This window comes from Neofelis nebulosa, chromosome X (genome assembly GCF_028018385.1).
Source record: "Neofelis nebulosa isolate mNeoNeb1 chromosome X, mNeoNeb1.pri, whole genome shotgun sequence".
NCBI lineage: Eukaryota > Metazoa > Chordata > Mammalia > Carnivora > Felidae > Neofelis > Neofelis nebulosa.
In genome coordinates, this window is record NC_080800.1 from 86,902,522 (window position 1) to 86,930,347 (window position 27,826).

At 37.3% G+C, this 27,826-nt stretch overlaps 1 protein-coding gene and 1 non-coding gene across 5 annotated transcripts in view; one reads left to right on the forward strand and one right to left on the reverse strand.

Annotated features, from left to right (window-relative positions):
• The window catches only part of LOC131502264 (small ubiquitin-related modifier 2-like), a 165,616-nt gene that overhangs the window by 79,055 nt on the left and 58,735 nt on the right, over positions 1 to 27,826 (forward strand). For all 4 annotated transcript variants that reach the window (XM_058712945.1, XM_058712942.1, XM_058712946.1 and 1 more), the window contains one exon: positions 27,176 to 27,260. The gene's annotated coding sequence lies outside the window, so the exon portion shown is untranslated. The remainder of the gene's footprint in view (positions 1 to 27,175; positions 27,261 to 27,826) is intronic.
• Positions 11,940 to 12,049, reverse strand: LOC131503289 (U6 spliceosomal RNA). The gene has a single exon (XR_009257390.1). It is a non-coding gene; the product is annotated as a U6 spliceosomal RNA (small nuclear RNA).

Genomic DNA, 27,826 nt, shown 5'->3' on the forward strand with positions numbered 1-27,826 from the left:
TTCCCCCTTTTCATCATCGTCCTCCTCTTTTTCCTCTTCCTCGTCCTCGTCGTCTTCCTCATTTTCCTCTTCCTCTTTCTCTTCAATTTCCTCCTCCTCTTCTTCCTCCTCTTCTTCCTCCTCTTCTTCCTCCTCTTCTTCCTCCTCTTCTTCTTCCTCTTCTACTGGTTGTATATCCCAATTCCCCTGGACTACAGGCTGAGCAGCCTCCTGCCCACCCTCCTCCTCCTCCCAAAGGGCTTGAACAGCTGCCTGGAAATCCCTAGGGGCTGCGGCCCTTGCAACTCCACCCCCCAATTCTGCAGGCACTGCACCATGCCTGATGGATCCAGGATCCTGGCCCACCTCAACACCGGCTCCCATCTGGCCACCTGAGATTAGGCCTTGATTCTCTGTGGCAGACATGGCAGAACAGATACACCAGTCAGTGCCTCAACCGTAGAAGTGATCTGGCCCCTTAACAAAATTGGCAAATATGGCGACCACAGAGTTGAGGCTGTTGGCAGCAGTGCCTGCTGGGAGGTGATGGAGGCAGCAGAGAAGATGGCGGCAGAGGATACAGCGGTCTATGGTGCCTGTGGAGGCCCTGCAACAGGGTGGTTGTAGAAGTAGGGTATGGGGGTTGAGAGGGGTGCCTGTGAAGAGCAGCCAATTGAAACTACACCTGAGGCAGTGTTGGACAAGGTGGGAAGTAATCCATTGGGCTGGTGACAGGAGGCAGAGCTTCGAAACGTCAACAAAGGATTGCCCCGCCCCCCTGCCATTGCAAGCTCTAAGTTTATTTGCTGAAAGGTAAAGATTGACATGCTTGGGGTCCAATGAATTTTCAAGACCCTCAGCTTCTAGAGTTTCTGTCCTTCCCTTTCCTTTGAGACCTCAGAGTCCTGGATTACCTTTTAAGCCCATGCGTGTTCTGTCCTTTGAATTCTACCAAATTCTAGAAAAACTAAAGTGTTCCAATATGGAGGCACTCTGCTGCATAGGGTAAATTGTTCCTTGAGTTCCACTTGGGTCAGCTTGTGCAAATAGGGAAGGTTCATAAAAAATTGTATAGTTCAGATCTTAGCAATTGTAAAAACCTACCAGAAGGGAAAGAAAAGAGAATTTGGACGTTTTAACATTATTAAAGCTATTTAGAAAAAAAAAATACAATTGAAATAGATGCAGTCAGAACAGACAGTTGAAGAGATGTTAAAAAGCAGAGCCGGATGGTGTTTAAATTAATAGTGTTAAATATACTTCAAGCCTCCAAAGAACTAATAAAGAAAGATACTTCTTTTAAAGCCAGGCTAAGCATGAAGTCAGGCTTCCTAGAATGATTTCTGAGTCAACTGCCCAAGACTTTTTTTGCATTCAGGCCCACTTAGCCAAGATCTGAAGTGTAAACAATTCTTAAAATTATGAAGAAATCAACACCTATTTTATTCTGAATGCATTTACCATTGTTACCAGGCTAGAAGCACCAAGAAAGAATTCCTGATGAATCCTCTGGGTTTAGACATACTCCTCCTTATCCCAGTTATGTAGCAACAACTCATATCTCTGCATGGTAATCAGAGTCAACTTACCCCACTACCATATAAATTTCTTTCTTTGCCTACTGGTCCTCTGCCATGAGGAGACTAAAGTGACCAGGTGGTAGTTGTAGCTTCAAGTTCAGTAGAACCCAACTTGATTCCCTTACCAGAAGCAGCCTTTCCTGGGACCCAGAACATTTACTATGGCAGACCCTAAAGTTTAATAGACATTTCCTTCTTGTAAACATCCTTGCTAAATGGTTCTACTCCATGATCAAATTGTGTATATCCCAATTGTCATAGAAACCAGACACTATGATGTGTGAACTGTTGACAGCTTTCTATGGTCATCAAAATGTGAAAATTGATTTTCACAGTGAGAGCCATAGTCCATACTTCAGCCACTTACACCTTCCAATAGAAAGATTGAATAGACATTATTAAAGACAGGAAGCTCACCAAGGTGTAGTGTGGAGGATAAAACTTAAGATAATGGGTTAGGTAGATAGTCCATATAGGGTGGGTAGCAGATATGGTTTCCTTTCAAAAACACAAACCACTGGGATTCCAATCTTATAATGTAACTTCCTTAGAGACTACCATAACTGTTGCTACATTAAATAGCAATCTCAAAGACAACATAGCCCCAAATATACACCCATCACTTGGTTGACTCTAGAGTTTGGCAGATAAGGAAAATAAGTCTCAAAAATGGGGAAAATTCAAACATATCTAAGACTGATTATTTTCAATAAATGCCTCAGGTCTCAATCATATGCCAGAAAGCTCAGGCTGCCTCCCTCCACTTCCAAACAAACCACAAACTGAATGGCAAGTCACCTAAAATCCCTACTATCATATCCTGATATTAATCACTTTGTGGCAGTCCATACCTCTGCCCCATATCTCATTTCCAGACATAATATACTACATGCTGTCAGTATAAAAATTTGTCATATCGATTGAAAGATTATCCTGTTCTTTCATAGGCATATAAAGTTTGTCCTCCAATTCATGGGCTTAAAATAGCACTATTATTCCTCATGATGCTGAAAATGTAGGAATGTATGAATGAAGTGGTAGAAAAATATTAGATGATAGATGTGATTTTAATGAAAAAGCAGTTTTTGAGTAATATATGGAAGTCAGTTTCTATTATGATAAATATCCTCCAAGTAGCAAGTGAAGATTTTCTGGTAACAACAATACCTAGGGCTCCAATGAATCCAGGAATGTCTGTGTAGATGGAGTGCCCAGGAAATCTTGGTCACATAGGTATAATATTGGAAAGTATAAAGAAAGGTAAACAACATGCTGAGCTGTTTCCAAAGTCAATAGTTTGTAGCTGTTTCCAAAGGTAATCTTTGAAACAATGTACATGAAGATGGCAGCAAAGATAAAAATGATTCTTGGAAAGACAAATCCATTTTTGACAAAGTGCCTTGTGCCCTAGTGATCATAGAGACACAGTGTGAGGCTATCACAGTTTGGAACTTATGCTCCTAAAGCAAAGGAACCCCTAATACTGCCAATGGATGGGGATGCTCAGAGATCATTATCACAGAATGGTGATAAGCAATGAATCAAAAAATAAAAATGTATATGAGGCTGGTGATGAACTGATAAAGATATCATTAGTGGGGAAAGTGAAACACAGTCTCTGTCATATTGGATTATTTAGGTTAGAAAAACAGAGCTGTAGTGTGGCTCAGCTTTCTTGGATTAAAAAGCAAAGTGGAAGAACTTTCTGTGTTCATGCCTAAGGATTCTACTACATGAAGAAGCCATCTTAGTTCCCAGATGGCACATGGATCAGAATTAAACCTGGAAGCAAAATAAATTAAGGTCATTGTCAGGTTCTTAGTGGGGATAAATATAAGACAAATATTAAGGATCATTATTGAGCCTGTATAGTTTGTCAAAAGAACAATATGGTGGAGTGGTTGCATGTTTAAGGTTTCCATCAGAAAAAAAAAGGCAGATGTGGGTTTCAGTCTCAAGAGTTGCAACTTATAAATTATATAATTTAGTATAATCTTTAACCTCTGTAAAATTAGCTTTCTTATCTTTTGAATAGGGATAATATTAATGGTAACACTATAGTTGATGAAAGTACATAATATAACATATGGAGAGAATAGCCATGAACATTCTTTTAAAATAAAGTAATGGCAAAAAGGTTTAAAATCAATAATCTAATTATATACATTAAGAAGCTATATGAAGAGGGGCGCCCAGGTGGCTCAGTCGGTTGAGCGTCTGACTTTGGCTCAGGTCATGATCTCACAGTTTGTGGGTTCGAGCCCCACATCGGGCTCTGGGCTGACAGCTCAGAGCCCAGAGCCTGCTTCGGATTCTGTGTCTCCCTCTCTCTCTCTGCCTACCCCCACTCATGCTCTGCCTCTCTCTGCCTCTCAAAAATAAAGAAATGTAATAAAAGAAGCTATATGAAGAAGAGCAAATTAATAACAGTTAGTGTAAAGAAAGAAATTATATAGCTAATAAGCATATTATCAGTTTTCTGATAAGCTAACATTATTTGTTTTCTTGTGAAAATAAATAAAATTCATTAAGCCCTGCTTGAATAATTAGGGAAGACAGAAAATACTAATTACCAATATCAGGAATGAAAGAGGGGATATATCTACAGATTTCTTAAACACTCAAATAATAAAAAAGAACATATGAATGATTTTATGCCAATAAATTTGATAACATATGAAATAGACAAATTCCTTGGAAAACACAATTTTAGAAAACTAACACAAGGATAGAAAATCATAGCAGTTGTGTATCTACAAAACTTTGAATCTCTAGGGGCACCTGGATGGCTCAGTTGGTTAAACATCTGACATCAGCTCAGGTCATGATCTCACGGTTCTTGGGTTCGAGCCCTGAATCCAGCTCTGTGCTGACAGCTCAGAGCCTGGAGCCTGCTTCACAGATTCTGTGTCTCCCTCTCTCTTTGCCCCTCCCCCACCCACAATCTGTCTCTTTTTCAAAAATAAAGTAAACATTTAAAAAATTTGAATTTCTAATTTTAGAAATGTTTCCTGGTAATGGTACATGGAAAGGGAACTGAGGTAGAGCCCAGTGGACTTCATGCGTAGGAGAGAGCTAAGCAGCTAAGGAAACTAGGGTGACTACAGATCGTAGAACAGAATACACAAGAGAAATATTCAGAGAGAAACTACTAATTTCTATAAAAAGTCCCTTGAATATTAAGAATTGTAACCAGAACATGTACATGAAACTACCCCAAGCTGACAAAAAAAAAAAAAATCAGAAGTATTAGAGAATGCTTTCTAGTGCTCACACAGGAGAGGGAAAAAGTATCTCTCCCCACCAGCCAGACTGGAAAAACTTTTATAATTCACTGGGTATTTGGCTGAATACACAGGAAAGTCTTGCCTCAGTAACAAATGATTAGCCTTGGATGAAGAATAGCTCCAAATCCACCATACAGAATCACAAAAACAATTCCTGAAATAATCAAATTGTTCCCAAGTAACTTAAATGTATCTTAAAGAAAATTCAAGGGTATGTATGGGAATATAAAAATATCCAACAGCCACTAAGGTAAATTGCACATCTGACATCCATTTAATAATTAATTAGGCATTCAGTGGTCCAAGAAAACACAATCCATAATGAGGAGAATAATAATTACATCCAAACCAACTCAGAATTGGCATTAGAAGAATTGTTATATCCATATTCCTTATATTAATTAGATAGAGATGTGGAAGATATTTTTTTAGTGGAAATCAAAATCCTACAGATGAAAACTGTCATGTTTGAGATGAAAAATACAATGGATCCCAAACCAAAACCCCACCAAGTTATTTTGTGAACATCCACAAAGTGATTCTAAATTTTATGTGGAGAGGCAAAAGATCCAGAATAGCCAACACAGTCTTGAAGAACAAAGTTGGAGGGCTGACAGTACTGGACTTCATGACTATATAAAGTTTCAGTACTTTAGAAATTATGTTATTGGTGAAAGTATAGACAAAGGACCAATAGAACAGAATACAGAGTCCAGAAATAGACCCCCATACATGTAGTGAACTAAATTTTGACAAAGGAGCAAAAGCAATACAATGGAAAAAAGATACTCTTTTTCAAAAAATGATGCTGGAGCAACTGGACATTCAAATGCAAAAAAAAATGAATCTAGATTTAAAAATTAATTCAAAGTTAATCATAGAACCAAATGTAAAATGCAAAACTATAAAATCCTAAAAGATAACATAGGAGAAAATCTAGGTGACCATGGGTATGGCAATGACTCTATGCATGTAAAACCAAAGGCACGAACCATGAAAGAAATAATCGATAAGCTGGAATTCCTTAAAATTAAAAACATCTCAAAAAAATAAATAAAATTAAATAAAATTAAAAACATCTCTGCAAAAAAAATTATGAAAAGAATACGAAGACAAGTCACAGAGTAGAAGGAAGTATTTGTAAAAGACATATCTGATAAAAAACCATTATCCAAAATATACAAAGAACTCTTAAAACTCAACAATGAGAAAATGAACAACCCAATTTTAAAACTTGGACAAAAGACTTGAACAAAAGACTTAAACAGACACCTCATCAAATAAGATTAACAGATGGCAAATAAGGATATGAAAAGATGCTCAACATTAATATGTCATTAGGGAATTGCAAACTAAAACATGAAGAGACACAACTATACATCTATTAGAATGGCAAAAATTCCATATGTTGACACCACCAAGTACTGGAGAGAATGTGAAGCAACAGTAACTCTCATCTGTTGGCTGTGGGAATGCAAAATGGTATAATTATTTTGGAAGACAGTTCAGCAGTTGCTTGGAAATCTAAACATACTCTTACCATGCAATCCAGCAATCATGCTCCTTGGTATTTACAGAAATCAGGTGACAATTTATGTCTACAAGAAAACCTGCACACAGATGTTTCTAGCAGCTTTCTTCATAATTTCCAAAACTTGGGATCAACCAAGATGTCCTTCACTAGGTGAATGGATAAATAAATTGTACCAGTCGGAGGACAGGGGACAAACAAACTCAGTATGTTCTGCTGAATTCTTTTGTGGATCTAAAATGATCTTAAAAATAAAGTCTATTTAAAGAACAACAGGGGCGCCTGGGTGGCGCAGTCGGTTGAGCGTCCGACTTCAGCCAGGTCACGATCTCGCGGTCCGTGAGTTCGAGCCCCGCGTCCGGCTCTGGGCTGATGGCTTGGAGCCTGGAGCCTGTTTCCGATTCTGTGTCTCCCTCTCTCTCTGCCGCTCCCCCGTTCATGCTCTGTCTCTCTCTCTGTCCCAAAAATAAATAAAAAACGTTGAAAAAAAATTAAAGAACAACAACAAAAAAACAAAATGAGTATAAATAAGCAAACAAACAAAATCCCATTTGGTGGGATTGATAGTAGATTATACTGGCAGAAGACAAGATAATGACTGAGGATACAGCAATAAACTACCCAAAATGAAATACAGAGGAAAAAAAATCTTAAAAATATGAAAATAGCATCATTGATATATTGGACAACTTCACGTGGCAAAATATATATGTGATTAGAGTTTCTGAAGTGGGGACAGAACTATATTTGAAGAAATAATGGCTGAAATTTTTTGCAAATTTTATGTAAACTATAAATCCATGAATCCAATTTACTGTTTCTTGTGCTTTGGGTTTGTTGAGACTCTTGGATTCATGGATTTATAGTCTCAACAAACCCAAAACACAAGAAACATAGAGTAAATTTCAACAAGGTATATAATAATGTAGTTGCTCCCATTAAGTGATAAAGAATAATCTTAAAACAGAGGGGGCAAAAACATATTGTATACAGAGGAACAAGGAGAAGATGCCATCAAATCTTTCATTGGAAACAGTGCAAGTGATAAAATGGTGTAGTAATACCTTTAAAGTTCTTTAAAATTTTTCAACCAAGCATTTTATACACAACAAAAATCCTTTTAACAGGAAGAGAATTTATCACCAGGAAACCCACACTGTAAGAAATGTTAAAGGAAGTTTTGAGGTCAAAAGAAATTGATAACAAATGGAAATCTAGATCCACACAAAGAATTAAAGAGCACCAGAAATGGTAATGACCTGGGTAATATGTAATTTTTCTTTTATATATCATTATGTAAAAGATAACTGTTTAATCAAAAATAATAACAGGGGGCCCTGGGTGGCTCAGTCAGTTAAGTGTCTGACTTCAGCTCAGGCCATGATCTCACAGTTGGTGAGTTGGAGTCCCGTGGCAGGCCTGCTTCAGATTCTGTGTCTCCCTCTCTCTCTGCGCCTCCCCTACTCATGCTATGTCTCTCTTTCTCAAAAGTAAATAAATATTTTTTAAAAATATTTAAATAGTAAATATTTTCTCAAAAGTAAATAAATATTTAAAAAATAACATTGTCTTGAGGGTTTATAAAATATGTATAAATAAATGTATGACAACAAATAGCATTAAGGCTGGGAGGGGAGAAATGAAAGTATACTATTGTAAGATTCTTATGATGTATATGATATAGTATAATATCACTTGAATGTAGACCATTATAAGTTAAAGGTACATATTATAATCCCTAAAGTAACAACTACAATAACAAAACAGTTATAGCTAAGAAGGCAACAAAAGAGTTAAAATGAAAACATAAATATAATCTGGAAAAAGGCAGAATAAAAGTAAAATGGGAACAAGGAATGGACTGGACAAATAGAAACCAATAAGAAGATGATAGACTTAAACGTAACTATATCGATAACTACATAAATGTTAATAGTCTAAACACCCCAATTTAAAATGCAAAGATTGTCAGGTTGTACAAAAAAGCAAGACTCAGCTACATGCTGCCTACAAGAAATAGTTTATTTTTTTAGGAGCACCTGGGTGGTTCAGTCGGTTAAGCATCTGACTTCAGCTCAGGTCATGATCTCACAGTTCATGAGTTTGAGCCCCGATATATATACAGCCCCTATATATAGATATGGATATATATGGATAATGAAGGACAATGAATATATATATATATATATATGAATATATATATTCATTGAACATATATATATTCATAGAATTCATTGAATATATATATTCATTGAATATATATATATATATATATATATATATATTCATTGTCCATTATCCATTCATCAGTGAATGGACACATGGGCTACTTCATAATTTGGCTAATGTAAATAATGCTGTCTAAACATAAGGGTGCATGTATTATTTTGAGTTAGTGTTTTTGTGCTTTGGGGGTAAATACCCAGTAGTGTGATTCCTGGATTATAGGGTAGTTCTATTTTTAATTTTTTGAGAAACCTCCATTCCCTTCCCCACAATGGCTGCACCAGTTTGCATTCCCAACCACAGTTCAAGAGGATTCCTTTTTCTCCATCTCCTTACCAACACTTATTTTTTCATGTTGATTTTAGCCATTCTGACAGGGGTGAGGTGATATCTCACTGTAGTTTTGATTTGCACTTCCCTGATGATGAGTGATGTTGAGCATCTTTTATGTGTCTGTTGGCCCTCTGTATGTCTTCTTTGGAGAAATGTCAGTTCATGTCTTCTGCCCAGTTTTTAATTGGATTATGTGGTTTTGGTATTGAATTATAACAGTTCTTTGTATGTTTTGAATACTAACCCTTTATCAGATATGTCATTTGCAAATATTTTTTACCATTCAGTAGGTTGCATTTTAGTTTTGTTGATTGTTTCCTTTGTTATGTGGAAACTTTATTTTGATGTAGTTCTAATAGTTTATTTTTGCTTTTATTTCCCTTGCCTCAAAAGATATATCTAGAAAAATGTTGCTATGGTTGATGTCAGAGAGATTACTGCCTATGCCCTCTTCAAGGATTTTAATGGATTCAGGTCTCACAAAATTAGGTCTTTAACCATTTTGAGTTCATTTTTTTGTATGAATGTTCATTTTTTGTATGTAAGAAAGCAGGCTAGTTTCATTATTTTGCATGTGGCTGTCCAGTTTTCCCAGCACCATTTGTTGAAGAGACTCTCTTTTTCCCATTGTGTATTCGTTCTTCCTTCATCGAAGATTGCATCAAAGATTGACCATATAACTGAGCATTTCTTGTTTTGTTTTGTTCTATTTCATTCTATTGATCTATGTGTCTATTTTTTTTTAATTTTTTAACGTTTATTTATTTTGAGACAGAGACAGAGCATGAATGGGGGAGGGTCAGAGAGAGAGGGAGACACAGAATCTGAAACAGGCTCCAGGCTCTGAGCAGTCAGCATAGAGCCCGACGCGGGGCTCGAACTCACGGACCGCGAGATCATGACCTGAGCCGAAGTCGGACGCTTAACTGACTGAGCCACCCAGGCACCCCTATGTGTCTATTTTTATGTCAGTACATACTGTTTTAATTACTACCTCTTTGTGATATAACTTGAAGTCTGGAATGGTGATACCTTCAGTTTTGATTTTCTTTTTCAGATTGCTTTGGCTATTCATGGTCTTTTGTGGTTCCATACAAATTTTAGGATTGTTTGTTCTAGTTCTGTGAAAAATGCTGTTGGTATTTTGATAGGGATTGCATTAAATGTGAAGATTGCTTTACGTAGTCTAGACATTTTAACGATATTTGTTTTTCCAACCCATGAGAATGGAATGTCTTTCCATTTCTTTACATCATCTTGAATTTCTTTCATCAGAGTTTTATAGGTTTCAGAGTATAGGTCTTTCACCTCTTTGGTTAGCTTTATTGTGAGATATTTTATTGGTTTTGGTTTGATTGTAAATGGAATTGTTTTGTTAATATCACTTTCTGCTGTTTCATTATAAGTGTACAAGAATGCAACAGATTTCTGTACATTGATTTTATATCCTATGATTTTACTGAATTCATTTATCAGTTCTAGTAGTTTTTTGGTAGAGTCATTAGGGTTTTCTACATATAGTATCATGTCATCTACAAATAGTGAAACTTTTACTTCTTCCTTAGCAATTAAAAAGACTTTTATTTCTTTTTCTTGTCTGATTTCCTGTGTCCAGGACTTTCAGTACTATGTTGAATAAAAGTGGTGAGAGTGGACATCCTTGTCTTGTTCCTGATGTTAAGGGAAAAGCTCTCAATTTTTCACCACTGAGTATGGTGTTGGCTGTGGGTTTTTCATATATACCTTTATTATATTGAGATATGTTCCCTCTAGATCTACTTTGCAGAGGGATTTTATCATGAATAAATACTTTAATTTGTCAGATGCTTTTTCTGCATCTACTGAAATGATCATATGGTTTTTATCCTTTCTCTTACTGGTGTGACATATCACGTTGATTGTTTTGTGAATATTATGTTTATTTTTTTTAATGTTTTATTTATTTTTGAGAGAGTGAGAGACAGAACATGAGTGGGGGAGGGTCAGAGAGAGAGGGAGACACAGAATCCAAACTAGGCTCCAGGCTCCGAGCTGTCAGCACAGAGCCCAATGCGGGGCTTGAACCCACGAACCGTGAGATCATAACCTGAGCCAAAGCCAGATGCTTAACCAACTGAGCCACTCAGCCACCCCAATTGTTTTGTGAATATTAAACCACCCTTGCATCCCAGGAATAAATTCCTCTTGATCATGGTGTATTATTTTTTTAATATATTGTTGGATTCAGTTTGCTAATAGTTTGTTGAGGATTTTTGCATCAATATTTATGAGAGTTATTGGCCTGTAGTTCTGTGTTTTTGTGGTGTCTTTATCTGGTTTAGGTATCAGGGTGATACTGGTCTCATTAGAATGAATTTGGAAATTTTCCTTCCTCTTGTATTTTTTGGAATAGCTTAAGAATAGGTATTAACTCTACTTTAAATATTTGGTAAAATTCACCTGTGAAGCCATCTGGTCCTGAACTTTTGTTTTGGGGGAGTTTTTTGATTATTGATCTAATTTCTTTGCTGGTTATTGGCATGTTCAAATTTCCATCTCTTCCTGCTTTAGTTTTGGTAGGTTATATGTCTCTAGGAATTTATCCATTTCTTCTATATTGTTCAGTCTGTTGGCATATACGTTTTCATAATACTGTGTTGCAATTGTTTGTATTTCTGTGGTGTTGGTTATTATTTCTCCTCTTTCATTAGTAATGTTGTTTATTTGGTCTTACCTCTCTTTTTTTAATGAGTCTTGCTAGAGGTTTACCAATTTTGTTGATCTTTCAAAGAACCAACTCATGTTTTCATTGATCTATTCTCTTGTCTTTTGTTTTCTATATCACTTATTTCTGATCTAATCTTTATTATGTCCTCCCTTTCTCTGGGTCTTGGTTTTGTTTTTTTTCTTTTTCTGGCTCCTTTAGATGTAAGATTAGGTTGTTTATATCAGGCTTTTCTTGCTTCTTGAGGTAGAGCTGTATTGTTATAAACTTCCCTCTTAGAACCACTTTTGCTGCATCCCAAAGATTTTGGACCATTGTGTTTTCATTTTCATGTCATCTTTGCACAGGGGCCATGCAAATCTTCTCTGTATTATTACACTTCTAGTATACGTGCTGCTAAAGTGAGCACTGTTTTCATTTTCATTTGTTTCCATGTACTATTTGATTTCTTCTTCGGTTTCTTGGTTGACCCATTCATTGTTGAGTAGCATGTTATTTAACCTCCATTTATTTTTGCTCTTTCAAGATTTATTCTTGTGGTTGATTTCTAGTTTCATAACGTGATTAGAAAAGATTCACATTATGAATTTTATTTTTTTCTAATTTGTTAAGACTTGTTTTGTGGGCTAATAAGTGATCTATTCTGGAAAATAATCTTGAAAAGAGTGTGTATTATTGTTTTAGGATGGAATGTTCTGAATATGTCTGTTAAATACATCTGGTCTCATGTGTCATTCAAAGTCACTGTTTCCTTGTTGATTTTCTGTTTGGATGATCTGTATGCCAATGTAAGTGGGATGTTAAAATTCTCTACTATTATTGTATTACTATCGATTATTTGTTCATATTTCTTTTATATTTGTTATTAACTGTTTTATGTATTTGGTGCTTCATGTTGGGTGCATAAATATTTATAATTGTTATATCTTCTTGTATTTTTGCCTGTATTACTTTATAGTGTCCTTATTTATCTCTTGTTATAGTCTTTTTTAAAGTCAACTTTGTCCAGTATAAGTATTCCTACCCTGCTTTTTTTTTGACATCCATTTGCATGATAGATGTTTCTCCATCAACTCACTTTCAGTCTGCAGGTTTCTTTTGGTCTGAAATGAGTCTCTTGTAGGCGGCATATAGATGGGTCTTGTTTTGAATCCACTTTGTCATTCTATGTATTTTGATTGGAGTGTTTAGTCCATTTACACTCAAAGTGATTATCAATAGATGTGTATTTATTACCATTTTGTGACTTGTTTTGTGGCTGTTTCTATAGATTTTCTCTGATCCTCTTGCTGTCTTCCATGGTTTGTTGGCTTTCTTTAGTGGTCTGCTTGGATCCCTTTCTCTTAATTCTTTTCATATCTAATACTGGTTTTTGATTTGTGGTTACCATTAGGTTTATATATAATATCTTCTGAATATAGCAGTCTTTATTAAGATTATGGTTGCTTATGTTTAAACCCATTCTTTACTCTTCTCCCTCTAATGTTTTAAGTATACGGTGTCATATTTTACATTTTCTTATTTTATGAATCCTTTGCCTGATTTTTACAGAAATATTTATTTTTACTGATTTTTTTTTTTTACTTTTCATACTCTAATATATGAGCTTCCTTTCCACTCAAAGAATCCCCTTTAATATTTCTTATAGGGCTGGTTTAGTGGTCATGAACTCCCTTAGTTTTTCTTTGAGAAACTCTCTCTCCTTCTATTCCGAATGATGGTCTTGCTAGATAGTGTTCTTGGCTGTAGATTTTTCCCTTTCAACACTTTGAACATATCATGCCACTCCCTTCTGATCGGCAAAGTTTCTCCTGAAAAATCTCCTGAGGTCCTCATAGGGTTTCTAGTTGTTTTTATTTATTTATTTATTTATTTATTTATTTATTTATTTATTTATGTTTTTATTATTTTTTAATATGAAATTTTTTTCAAATTGGTTTCCATACAACACCCAGTGCTCATCCCAAAAGGTGCCCTCCTCAGTACCCATCACCCACCCTCCCATCCCTCCCACGCCCCATCAACCCTCAGTTTGTTCTCAGTTTTTAAGAGTCTCTTGTGCTTTGGCTCTCTCTCCCACTCTAACCTCTTTTTTTTTTCCTTCCCCTCCCCCATGGGTTTCTGTTAAGTTTCTCAGGATCCACATAACAGTGAAAACATATGGTATCTGTCTTTCTCTGTATGGCTTATTTCACTTCGCATCACACTCTCCAGTTCCATCCACATTGCTACAAAGGGCCTATTTCCTTCTTTCTCATTGCCACATAGTATTCCCTTGTGTATATAAACCACAGTTTCTTTATCCATTCGTCAGTTGACGGACATTTATGCTCTTTCCATAATTTGGCTATTGTTGAGAGTGCTGCTATAAACATTGGGGTACAAGTGCCCCATGCATCAGCACTCCTGTATCCCTTGGGTAAATTCCTAGCAGTGCCATTGCTGGGTTATAGGGTAGGTCTATTTTTAATTTTTTGAGGAACCTCCACACTGTTTTCAAGAACGGCTGCACCAGCTTGCATTCCCACCAACAGTGCAAGAGGGTTCCCGTTTCTCCACATCCTCTCCAGCATCTATAGTCTCCTGATTTGTTCATTTTGGCCACTCTGAATGGCATGAGGTAATATCTGAGTGTGGTTTTGATTTGTATTTCCCTGATGAAGAGCGACGTTGAGCATCTTTTCATGTGTCTGTTGGCCATCTGGATGTCTTCTTTTTTTTTTTTTAATTTTTTTTTAATGTTTATTTATTTTTGAGACAGAGAGAGACAGAGCATGAATGGGGGAGGGTCACAGAGAGAAGGAGACACAGAATCTGAAACAGGCTCCAGGCTCTGAGCTGTCAGCACAGAGCCTGACGCGGGGCTCGAACCCATGAACCGTGAGATCATGACCTGAGCCGAAGTCAGACGCTTAACCGACTGAGCCACCCAGGCGCCCCTGGATGTCTTCTTTAGAGAAGTGTCTATCATGTTTTCTGTCCATTTCTTCACTGGATTATTTGTTTTTTGGATGTGGAGTTTGGTGAGCTCTTTATAGATTTTGGATACTAGCCCTTTGTCCAATATGTCATTTGCAAATATCTTTTCCCATTCCGTTGGTTGCCTTTTAGTTTTGTTGATTGTTTCCTTTGCTGTGCAGAAGCTTTTTATCTTCATAAGGTCCCAGTAGTTCATTTTTGCTTTTAATTCCCTTGCTCTTGGGGATGTGTCAAGTAAGAAATTGCTGCGGCTGAGGTCAGAGGTCTTTTCCTGCTTTCTCCTCTAGGGTTTTGATGGTTTCCTGTCTCACATTCAGGTCCTTTATCCATTTTGAGTTTGTTTTTGTGAATGGTGTAAGGAAGTGGTCTAGTCTCATCCTTCTGCATGTTGCTGTCCAGTTCTCCCAGCACCATTTGTTAAAGAGACTGTCTTTTTTCCATTGGATACTCTTTCCTGCTTTGTCAAAGATTGGTTGGCCATACTTTTGTGGCTCTAGTTCTGGGGTTTCTATTCTATTCCATTGGTCTCTGTGTCTGTTTTTGTGCCAATACCATGCTGTCTTGATGATTACAGCTTTGTAGTAGAGGCTAAAGTCTGAGATTGTGATGCCTCCTGCTTTGGTCTTCTTCGAAATTACTTTGGCTATTCGGGGCCTTTTGTGGTTCCATATGAATTTTAGGATTGCTTGTTCTAGCTTCGAGAAGAATGCTGTGTAATTTTGATTGGGATTGCATTGAATGTGCAATCCATAGCTTTGGGCAGTATTGACATTTTAACCATATTTATTCTTCCAATCCTTCAGCACGGAATGTTTTTCCATTCTTTATATCTTCTTCAATTTCCTTCATAAACTTTCTATAGTTTTCAGCATACAGATCTTTTACATCTTTGGTTAGATTGATTCCTAGGTATTTTATGCTTCTTGGTGCAATTGTGAATGGGATCAGTTCATTTGTCTTTCTGGTGCTTCATTATTAGTGTATAAGAATGCAACTGATTTCAGTACATTAATTTTTTATCCTGCGACTTTGCTGAATTCATGTATCAGTTCTAGCAGACTTTTGGTGGAGTCTATCGGATTTTCCACGTATAATATCATGTCATCTGTAAAAAGTGAAAGCTTGACTTCATCTTTGCCAATTGTGATGCCTTGGATTTCCTTTTGTTGTCTGATTGCTGATGCTAGCACTTCCAACCCTATGTGAAACAACAGCGGTGAGAGTAGACATCCCTGTCATGTTCCTGATCTCAGGGGGAAAGGTCCCAGTTTTTCCCCATTGAGGATGATATTAGCTGTGGATTTTCATAAATGGCTTTTATGAAAAGTACGTTCCTTCTATCCCGACTTTCTTGAGGATGTTTATTACGAAAGGATGCTGAATTTTGTCAAATGCTTTTTCTGCATCGATTGACAGGATCATATGGTTCTTATCTTTTCTTTTATTAATGTGATGTATCACACTGATTGATTTGCGAGTGTTGAACCAGCCCTGCAGCCCTGGAATGAATCCCACTTGATCATGGTAAATAATCCTTTTTATATGCTGTTGAATTCAATTTGCTAGTATCTTATTGAGAATTTTTGCATCCATTATTCATCAGGGATATTGGCCTGTAGTTTTCTTTTTTGGCTGGGTCTCTGTCTGGTTTAGGAATCAAAGTAATGCTGGCTTTATAGAATGAGTCTGGAAGTTTTCCTTCCCTTTCTATTTTTTGGAATAGCTTGAAAAGGATAGGTATTATTTCTGCTTTAAATGTCTGGTAGAGGGGCTCCTGGGTGGCTCAGTCGCTTCAGAGGCTGACTTTGGCTCAGGTCATGATCTCACGGTCCGTGAGTTCGAGCCCCGCGTCGGGCTCTGTGCTGACAGCTCGGAGCCTGGAGCCTGTTTTGGATTCTGTGTCTCCCTCTCTCTGACACTCCCCCGTTCATGCTCTGTGTCTCTCCGTCTCAAAAAGAAATAAACGTTAAAAAAAAGTTTAAAAAAATAAATAAATGTCTGTTGGAATTCCCCTGGGAAGCCATCTGGTCCTGGACTCTTATTTGTTGGGAGATTTTTGATAATTGATTCAATTTCTTCGCTGGTTATGGGTCTGTTCAAGCTTTCTATTTCTTCCTATTTGAGTTTTGGGAGTGTGTGGGTGTTTAGGAATTTGTCCATTTCTTCCAGGTTGTCCAGTGTGTTGGCATATAATTTTTCACAGTATTCCCTGATAATTGCTTGTATTTCTGAGGGATTGGTTATAATAATTCCATTTTCATTCATGATTTTATCTATTTGGCTCATCTCTCTTTTCTTTTTGAGAAGCCTGGCTAGAGGTTTATCAATTTTGTGTATTTTTTCAAAAAACCAACTCTTGGTTTCATTGATCTGCTATACAGTTTTTTTTTTAGATTCTATATTGTTTATGTCTACTCTGATATTTATTATTTTTCTTCTGCTGGGTTTGGGGTGTCTTTGCTGCTCTGCTTCTAGGTCCTTTAGGTGTCCTGTTAGACTTTGTATTTGGGATTTTTCTTGTTTCTTGAGATAGGCCTGGATTGCAATGTATTTTCCTCTCAGTTCTGCCTTTGCTGCATCCCAAAGCATTTGGATTGTTGTATTTTCATTTTCATTTTTTTCCATGTATTTTTTAAATTTCTTTTCTAATTGCCTGGTTGACCCATTCATTCTTTATTACAATGTTCTTTAACCTCCATGCTTTTGGAGGTTTTCCAGACTTTTTCCTGTGGTTGACTTCAAGCTTCATAACATTGTGGTCTGAAAGTATGCATGGTATGATCTCAATTCTTGTATACTTATGAAGGGCTGTTTGGTGACCCAGTATGTGATCTATCTTGGAGAATGTTCCATGTGCACTTGAGAAGAAAGTATATTCTGTTGCTTTGGGATGCAGAGTTCTAAATATATCTGTCAAGTCCATCTGACCCAATGTATCATTCAGGGCCCTTGTTTCTTTATTGATCCTGTATCTAGATGATCTATCCATTGTTATAAGTGGAGTGTTAAAGTCCCCTGCAATTACCACATTCTTATCAATAAGGTTGCTTACGTTTGTGATTGTTTTATATATTTGGGAGCTCCTGTATTCGGCACATAGACATTTATAATTGTTAGCTCTTCCTGATGGATAGACCTTGCAATTGTTATATAATGCCTTTCTTCATCTCTTGTTACAGTCTTTAATTCAAAGTCTAGTTTGTCTGATATAAGTATGGCTACTCCAGCTTTCTTTTGACTTCCAGTAGCATGATAGATATTTCTCCATCCCCTCACTTTCAGTCTGAAGGTGTCCTCAGGTCTAAAATGAGTCTCATGTAGACAGAAAATAGATGGGTCTTGTTTTTTTATCCATTCTGATACCCTATGTCTTTTGGTTGGAGCATTTAGTCCCATGTACATTCAGTGTTATTATAGAAAGATATGGGTTTAGAGTCATTGTGATATCTGTAGGTTTCATGCTTGTACCAATGTCTCTGGTACCTTGTCACACAGGATCCCCCTTAGGATCTCTTGTAGGGCTGTTTTAGTGGTGACGAATTCCTTCAGTTTTTGTTTGTTTGGGAAGACCTTTATCTCTCCTTCTATTCTAAATGACAGACTTGCTGGATAAAGGATTCTTGGCTGCATATTTTTTTTCTGTTCATCACATTGAAGATTTCCTGCCATTCCTTTCTGGCCTGCCAAGTTTCAGTAGATAGATCCGTCACTAGTCTTGTACGTCTACCTTTATATGTTAGAGCACGTTTATCCCTAGCTGCTTTCAGAATTTTCTCTTTATCCTTGTATTTTGCCAGTTTGACTATGCTATGTTGTGCAGAATATTGATTCAAGTTATGTCTGAAGGGAGTTCTCTGTGTCTCTTGGATTTCAATGCCTTTTTCCTTCCCCAGATCAGGAAAGTTCTCAGCTATGATTTTTTCAAATACACCTTCAGCACTTTTCCCTCTCTCTTCCTCCTCTGGAATACCAATTTTGCATATGTTATGATGTTTATTTGTGTCACTTAGTTCTCTAATTGTCCCCTCATACTCTTGGATTTTTTTTTATCTCTCTTTTTCTCAGCTTCCTCTTTTTCCATAATTTTATCTTCTAATTCACCTATTCTCTCCTCTGCCTCTTCAATCTGAGCTGTGGTTGCCTCCATTTTATTTTGCAGCTCATTTATAGCATTTTTAAGCTCCTCCTGACTGTTTCTTAGTCCCTTGATTGCTGTAGTAATAGATTCTCTGCTGTCCTGTATACTTTTTTCAAGCCCAGCGATTAATTTTATGACTATTATTTTAAATTCATTTTCTGTTACACTGCTTAAATCGTTTTTGATCAGTTCGTTAGCTGTCACTACTTCCTGGAGTTTCTTTTGAGAATTGTTCTGTTTTGTCATCTTGGATAGTCCCTGGAGTGGCGCAGAACTGCAGGGCTGTTCCTCTGTGCTGTCTGGAGTAACTTGCATTGGTGGGTGGGGCCACAGTCAGATCTGATGTCTGCCCCCAGCCCACCGCTGGGGCCACAGTCAGACTGGTGTGTACCTTATCTTCCCCTCTCCGAGGGGCAGGACTCACTGTGGAGTGGTGTGGCCCCTGTCTGGGCTACTTGCACACTGCCAGGCTTGTGGTGCTGTTTTGGTGGGATCTGGCATATTAGCTGGGGTCGATCTGCAAGGTGCACAGGGGCAGGAGGGGCAGACTCACGGTGTTGGGTATTTGTGATATGCAAGCAAGTTCCCTGATGTGAACTGGTTCCCTTTGGGATTTTGGCTGGGGGATGGGCGAGGGAGATGGCGTTGGCGAGTGCCTTTGTTCCCCACCAAGCTGAGCTCTGTCCTCCAGGGCTCAACAACTCTCCCTTCCGTTGTCCTCTAGCCCTCCTGCTCTTGGAGCAGAGCTGTTGACTTATAACATTCCAGATGTTAAGTCCCGCTGGCTGTCAGAACACACTACGTCTGCCCCTCCGCTTTTGCAAGCCAGACTCGGGGGCTCTGCCTTGCCAGGCGGGCTGCCCCTCCACCGCCCCGGCTCCCTCCTGCCAGTCCGTGTAGCGCACACTGCCTCTCCGCCCTTCCTACCCTCTTCCATGGGCCTCTCATCTACACTTGGCTCCGGAGAGTCCATTCTGCCTGTCTTCTGGCAGTTTTCTGGGTTATTTAGGCAGATGTGGGTGGAATCTAAGTGGTCAGCAGGACGCGGTGAGCCCAGCGTCCTCCTATGCTGTCATCTTCCTCCAAAACTCCATCCTCATAGGGTTTCTTGTATGTAATAGTCCTCTCTTGCTGTACGCAACTGTCTTCTCTTGCTGCTTTTAATTTTTTCTCTTTATTGCTGCTTTTGTCATTTTAATTACTATGTATCTTGGTGTGGACTTCCTTGAGTTGAATTTTGGGAGGGACTTTCTCTGCCTCCTAGATATGGATCTCTATTTCCTTTCCCAGATTAGGGAAGTTTTCAAATTTATTTCTTCAATAAATTTTCTGCCCTCTTATCTCTCTGTTCTTCTGACTGAGATCCCTATATTGTGGATGTTATTATGCAAGATGAAGTCAATGTTTTCTGTAAGACTATTTTCAATCAGCATATTTCTCTTTCCTCTCCTTTGCTCAGCTTGGTTACTTTCAATTAGTCTGTCTTCCAAGTCATTAATTCATTCCTCTGTTTCATCTAACCTGTTACTTATTACATTAAATATATTTTTTATTTTATTTATTGATAAATAAGATTATTTATCAATATCAAAGATTATTATAATATAATTAAGTATAGTTATAATATAATTAATTAATATAATATTAAATTATATTATAATTATATATTATATATAATTATATATAAAATTAAATAATATAATTAATATAATTAAGTATAGTATAAGATTACTATAATATAATCTTATCAAAGATTATTCTTAATCTCTGATTGGTTCTATTTTATTTCTGTGTTAAGGGTTTTACTGATGTCTTCCTTTCTTTTCTCTAGTCCAGGGAGTATTTTCATGATCATTACTTTAAATTCTCTATGCAACATATTATTTATGTCTCTTTCACTTTTGTCTCTTGCTGTGTTTTGGTCCTGTTCTTTCATTTGGGAGATGTTTCTAATCTCCTCATTTTGTCTGATTTTCTGTGTCTTTATATGCGTTCTGAGAAAGTCAGCTACTTCTCTTGCTCTTAATGATAAGTCTTATGAAGAGGTCCTGGAGTGCCCTGCAGTGCATTGCCTTCCATTCCCACTGGTGCTTCAGTAAGTATCTCCTATGTACATTGCATGTACTCTGCTGTTGACTCTTAACATCTTTTTCCTTCAGTTCAATTCTGCAGAGGCTCTCTTTGCCTAATGTGTGCAGTGTTTGGTTCCCAGTAGTGGTCGGGCACGTTTTAAACAAGGTGTGTGATGGTCTGCTTACAAAATGAGACCCACTGCCACTGCTGCCAGAACTGAGATCCCACAATAGGTGTGGATCAGGAGACGTGGTGCTTCTGAGGTTTTCCCTCGTCTTCTGAGGGAGGGGACCCACAGTGTAGAGACTCAGATGAGTATGACTATGAAGAGTGGATCCGTGGAAGCACAGGGGTTGGGGCTTGTTGTAAGCAAATTAGGTAAAGAGTGTTGGTGCTATGATGGTTCTCACAGATGGCCTTTGTTTATGCTGGGGAGCTGGGGAGGGAAATGGTGCTTGCCAGCTCCTTCATTCCTGGAAGGGTCTTCTCATGATCCCTGTGTCTCTGAGCCATGCTCTGAGATGAGCAAATCATTCACCTTCATGTCTGTCCCCATTGTTTTCCAAACTGCTGGCTCTGCACAGTATCTGCATAAGCTGTTTGTTGCGCTATCTCTTTAAGGGCAGGGTACAGTTCCTAAAGCTTTGGGGTTCTCCAAGAGCCAAACCTTCCAGTTTTTTAAATTCCAGGCTTTAACTCTTGCTGGTTTTAGGAACTCATGAAATTCAGCCACTCTCACTTTCAAAGGCAAATATTACAGAGATTCATCTTCCCTGTTCCTGGGCTCCCTGGTGTGAAAGTCTGTTTTCTGCCCTTCCCTGTACCACCAACTCCCTCCCCACCTTGGATGGCTACTAAGGTGGGGAAGGATCAAAGGAGTCCATTTTGCTCCCAGATCACTCCTTCACCCCTTCTACATTCTTCAAGGTGGCCTCTTCCCTGCCTTTAGTTGTGGAGTTTGTTCTTCCAGTCTTCAGGTCATTTCCTGAGTTATTTACACTGATACGGGTGTTACCTAGTTGTATCCATGGGACAAGGTGAGCTTAGGGTGCTCATACTCTGCCATCTCTCTCCTACTGTTCTTATATCTGTGTTACCTCATTGTTCCCTTTTAGAATTTTTAATCTTATAGTAATTATTAAATGAGGTAACTATTAAAATATGTTTAAATAACTGTTGTGGTTTTTTATTTCCTGACTGGGCATGATATACATGTAGTTTTTTTTTTTTTTAATTTTTTTTTTTTTAAACTTTTTTTTTTTTTCAACGTTTTTTATTTATTTTTGGGACAGAGAGAGACAGAGCATGAACGGGGGAGGGGCAGAGAGAGGGAGACACAGAATCAGAAACAGGCTCCAGGCTCCGAGCCATCAGCCCAGAGCCTGACGCGGGGCTCGAACTCACGGACCGTGAGATCGTGACCTGGCTGAAGTCGGACGCTTAACCGACTGCGCCACCCAGGCGCCCTACATGTAGTTTTTTATTCTAATCACTTTTACAGTTTTTTGTTTGGTTTTCTGCATTTTCACTATGATGTACCTAGTTGCAGTTTTCTTTGTATTTATTTAGCTTGGGGTTTGTATCTCTTCTTAATCTGTGACTTTTTTTATTTTCATTACTTACAGAAAATTCTAGGCCATTTTATCCTCAACTGTTGCCAATTCTTTCTTCCTTTTTATAACTCCAGTTTCACATCTGTTAACTGTTTTCACTGTGTTCCACAAGTCTCATTTGCTCTTTGTTGCTTTTTTTAAAAGTTTTTCTCTTTTTGATTTATCTGCATATATTCTACTGTGGCTTAACTTCCAGTTCGGTCATTTATATTTCCTGTGTTTAATCCACCATTTTACCCATTTAAAAAGTCCTTAATTTTATTAACCTTTGGTTTCAGTTCTCCAATTCCATTTGTAATTTAAAAATAACCTCTGTAGGGGCGCCTGGGTGGCGTAGTCGGTTAAGCGTCCGACTTCAGCCAGGTCACGATCTCGCGGTCCGTGAGTTCGAGCCCCGCGTCAGGCTCTGGGCTGATGGCTCGAGCCTGGAGCCTGTTTCCGATTCTGTGTCTCCCTCTCTCTCTGCCCCTCCCCCGTTCATGCTCTGTCTCTCTCTGTCCCAAAAATAAATAAAAAACGTTGAAAAAAAAATTAAAAAAAAATAACCTCTGTAGTTCTATCAGATTCGTTTTATAGATTTAAAACTTAGGTATATCAATGTTTCAGAATGAATACTTTCCTTTTATCATAATGAAATATCCTTCCAAGTCCTTTGCAAGACTAATCTTTTTACAAATGTGCTACCTTCTGGTATTAAGTTAGTTAACACTTGATTTACTTTTGTTTGCAACTGCCAATATATCTTTATCTGTTTATCATGGTTTTTTGAATATTTTCAATTACTTTTTGAGGTAATTGTAAATTTATGTATAGTTATAAGAAATAACACAGTAAGATCCCCTGTACCCTTCACCCAGTTTCCCTCAATGGTAACAATTTGCACAACTGTAGAAGAATATCACAAACAGGAAATTTACATTGATGCAATTTATTAATTTATTCAAAATTCACCAGTTTTACATATATCCAATTGTGTGTATTTAGTTCAATACACTATATCACAGGCTTGGATTGATATATCTACTATTATAGTCAAGATGCAGAACAGTTTTATTATCACAAGGATCCCCGAAGCTGTCCTTTCATAGCCACATCTATTACCCTCTCCCTACTCCACTGTTACCCTTAACCCCTGACAACTACTAACCAGCTCTCCATTTCTAGAATTCCTTCATTTCAAGTGTTTTCTCTTTTTTTGAATTAGAAAATTTCAGTTCAATTTGTTATAGTGTCAAATGGATTTACAAGTTCAATTTATTATAGTGTCAAATGGATTTACAAATATTGTACTTACCATTCTGCTAACACAATGTGAAAATTTAAGAGGGATATTTTTCTCCAGTAAAACTAGGGTTTCACAGTCTTTGATATGTGATGTTAAAGTTACACAGGCAGAACTGTATATATGTAACTTTTTAGGATTAACTTTTTTCACTCATCATAATTCTCTGAAGATTCATCCAGATTATTACATGTATCAATAAGTTTGTTACTATTCATTACTGAATAGTATCAGTTTGTTAAACCATTCACCCACCAAGGAACATCTGGGTTGCTTCTAATTTGGGGCTATTAAAAATAAAGTTATAATGGACATTGATGTACAAATTTTTGTGTAAACTTAGATTTACATTTCTATGACATAAATGCTTAGGAGTACAACTACTGGATCATATGGCAGTTGCATGTTTAGTTTGATAAGAAGCTGCCAAATTGTTTTCTAGAGTGGCTGAACCATTTTACATTCCTACTAGCAATATCTCAGTGATGAAGTTTCTCTCTGTATTACCACCAGTATTTCATGATATCACAGTTTTTTTTTAATTTTAACTGTACTTATAGATGTGCAGTGATATCTCATTGTGGTTTTAATTTGCATTTCCTGATTAGCCAATGATGTTTAACATCTTTTCAAGTGCTTATTTGCCATCTGTACAAACCTTTTGGTGAAATGCCTCTTCATGTCTTTTGTCCATTTTCTAGCTATACTTTTTAGTGTATTTGCTGTTTTGAGAGTTCTTTATATAGTCTTGATACTAGTCCTTTGTTAAATATGAGGTTGCAAATAATTTATCCCTGTCTGTAGCTTATATTTCATCTTCTGAACAAGGTCTTTTGCAGAGCAATAGTTTTACATTTTAATTAGGTTCTGCTAATTCATTTTCCCTTTGCTTGTGGTACCTACTCTAAGGCCTCTTTGCCCAGAGCTATATCCCAAAAACTCTCTCCTTTGTTTCAGGTTTTGTAGTTTTGCATTTTACATGGAGTTAATTTGTGTATAAGGTATAAATTTTAGTTTGAGGTTTTTATTATTGTTGTTGTTGCATATGTGTGTCCAATTGCTCCAACATCATCTGTTGAGAAGACATCCTTCCATTGAAATATTTTTGTACCTTTGTTAGGAATCAGGCATATTTGTATGAGTCTATTTCTGGGTTCTCTATTCTCCACAGATCTCTCTACCTATCACATTGTCTAGATTATTCTACCTATATATTAATCTTTAATATTGTTAATCAAATTGTTCCAGATCTGGCCATTGGGAGCTCTTTCAGTCAGCTCCTGTGTCCCTTTGACATATCCCCATAGGTTTTTTTTTTTTTTTTTTTAGCACTTTTTAACTTTTTGGTGGTACAAGGTATTACAGGCTCATCTTTGCATTCCCTGACCCATCCCCTCAATTAGCCATTTCTCTAAGGACTCTTGGTTTCTTTTATTAGAGTGGCATTAGAAGTGAAGATATGGGTGTTGGATGTGCTCATTTTTTTTTTGATGTTTATTTCTTTTTGAGAGAGCGTGCACAGGGGAGGGGCAGAGAAAGAGGGGTACAGAGGATCCGAAGTGGGCTCTGCACTGACAGCAGAGAGCATGATGCAAGGCTCAATTATGCCCTGAGCCACCCAGGCACCTCTGGATGTGCTCATTATTACTGGATTGTCATTGCTTCTAAGCCTTCTCAGCAGTTAGGGCTTAGAAGTATATGTGTATATGCTAACCTAAGTATACACACATATCTATAGTTAGTTCTATATTTACCCATCTCTATATTTAGCTAAACATGAGTTCATACTGATGTTTCCAACTCTGATATATAATCACATGCTTTATCCAAGCCTTCACTTCTTGCCTATTGGGATCACATTAAATCTGTGGATCAAAATGGAAAGAATTGACTTCTTAACAATATTGAGTCTTCCCATCTATAAACATGAAATATTTCCATTTATTCATCTCTTTGATTTCTTTTACCGGTGTTTTATAGTTTTCCACATATAAATCATATACATATTTTGTAAAATGTATATATTTTAAATTTTTGAGTGCTATTGAAAATGATTATTTTTTTTCAAATTTCTTGGTGTAATTGTTGCTAGTTGTATTTTGTGTTGACTTTTGTGTATTGACTTGTAAGCAGTGACTGCTGCTATACGTGATTAGTTCCAGGACTCTTTTTGTAGATTCTTTTGGTTTTCTACATAGACATTCATGTCATCTGTAAATAAGAACAGTTTTCTTCTTTTCCAGTCTACATAATTTTAATTTTTTTCTTATTTTATTTTACTATATAGGACTATCTAGGACTTCCTGTATGATTTTGAATATGAGTGGTGAGAGAAGACATCCTTGTCTTGTTCCCAATCATTGGGGAAAAGACTTCAGTCTTTTTCTGTTAAATATGATGTCAAATACTGGAGTTTTTAAAAATATACTTTTTATTAGCATGAGGAAATTTCCTCTATTCCTGGTTTTTGGAGTGTTATGTTTTGTCAAATGCCTTTTCTGCATCTATTAAAATAATCATATACTTTTTTTCTCAATCTATTAATTCATTACTGACTGACTTACAAATGCCAAACCTGCTTTGTGTTTCTGAAATGAATCCCACTTGGTTATGACACATTATCCTTTTGAAATTTAGCTGGATTTAATCACTAATCTGTTATTGTTGATATTTGTTTGCATCCCATGAAATATTGGTCTGTTGTGTTTTTCTTTAAATGTATTTATTTTTGGTATTATGGTGATACTTATAAGATATGTTGGAAAGTGTTCCCTCTTCTATTTTCTGGAATTGATTGTGAAAAATGAGTATTGTTTCTTTCTTAAATGTTTGGTAGAATTTACCAGTAAAACCATCTGAGATAAGAATGGTGATTTCTCTTTTTTAAAGGTTCTGGGGCGCCTGGGTGGCCCAGTTGGTTAAGCATCTGACTTCGCTCAGGTCATGATCTAGCAGTTCATGAGTTCAAGCCCTGCATTGGGCTCTGTGCTGATAGCTCAGACACTGGAGCCTGCTTCAGATTCTGTGTCTCCCTCTCTCTCTGCGCCTTCCCTGCTTACACTCTGTGTCTCTCTTTCTCAAAAATAAATAAACATTAAAAAATTTCTTTAAAGTTTTTTAAGTAGTAATTCAATATTTTAATAGATATAGGGTTTTTACAGTTATCTATTTCTCCTTAAGTGAGTTTTGGTAGTTTGTGTCTTTTAAAAGTGCTGCTGTGATAAAGTCTCATTCTTTTAGTAGGCCTGTGTCTCAAAAGTATGGTTTGCACACGTGTTTCTGTCTTTCCTTCGGGGATATGGCTTTTTTGTTTTGTTTTGTGTTTTGTTTTTGGGGGGTTTTGTTTTGTTTTGTTTTTGCCCTTGTTTCTGCTGTTTTCCTTGGCTCAATGGCTCCAATCTACTTCCATAGAGCCCTGGTTTCTATTGACTATGTTTTTCTCCCCCTTAGGTTAAAAAGGAAGACAGAAAGGCTGAAGAGGTTTAGAACAGAGAATTCCCTTCCCCCAGGTGGAATAAACTTCTAATTCACTCTGGTGAGTCTTTTTTTTTTTTCAACGTTTTTTTATTTATTTTTGGGACAGAGAGAGACAGAGCATGAACGGGGGAGGGGCAGAGAGAGAGAGAGAGAGAGAGAGAGAGAGAGACACAGAATCGGAAACAGGCTCCAGGCTCCGAGCCGTCAGCCCAGAGCCTGACGCGGGGCTCGAACTCACAGACCGCGAGATCGTGACCTGGCTGAAGTCGGACGCTTAACCGACTGCGCCACCCAGGCGCCCCTCTGGTGAGTCTTTCTGCTGGAAAGCAAGCTTATGTTATGGAGAAAAACCTGGGAGGTTTTCTTAATTAACTTTTTCCTTCTGCCTGCTACAGCTAAGGCTCCACACAGGAGAACATGATAGGGAACCTGGTAGGGTTCCTGAAAGAAAAGCTCATGAAAATGTGTGGAACCTTCTATGATTGCAGCCCCAGGGATTTTCTCACTCTCATGTTAGTTCACATTCAGCCTCCAGCAATTCATTAAATTTACTGGTGAATAAGTGGTCTTACTGCTTATAGCATCCAGATGCTTCTGTTCCAAGTAAGCGTATCTTACATGCTA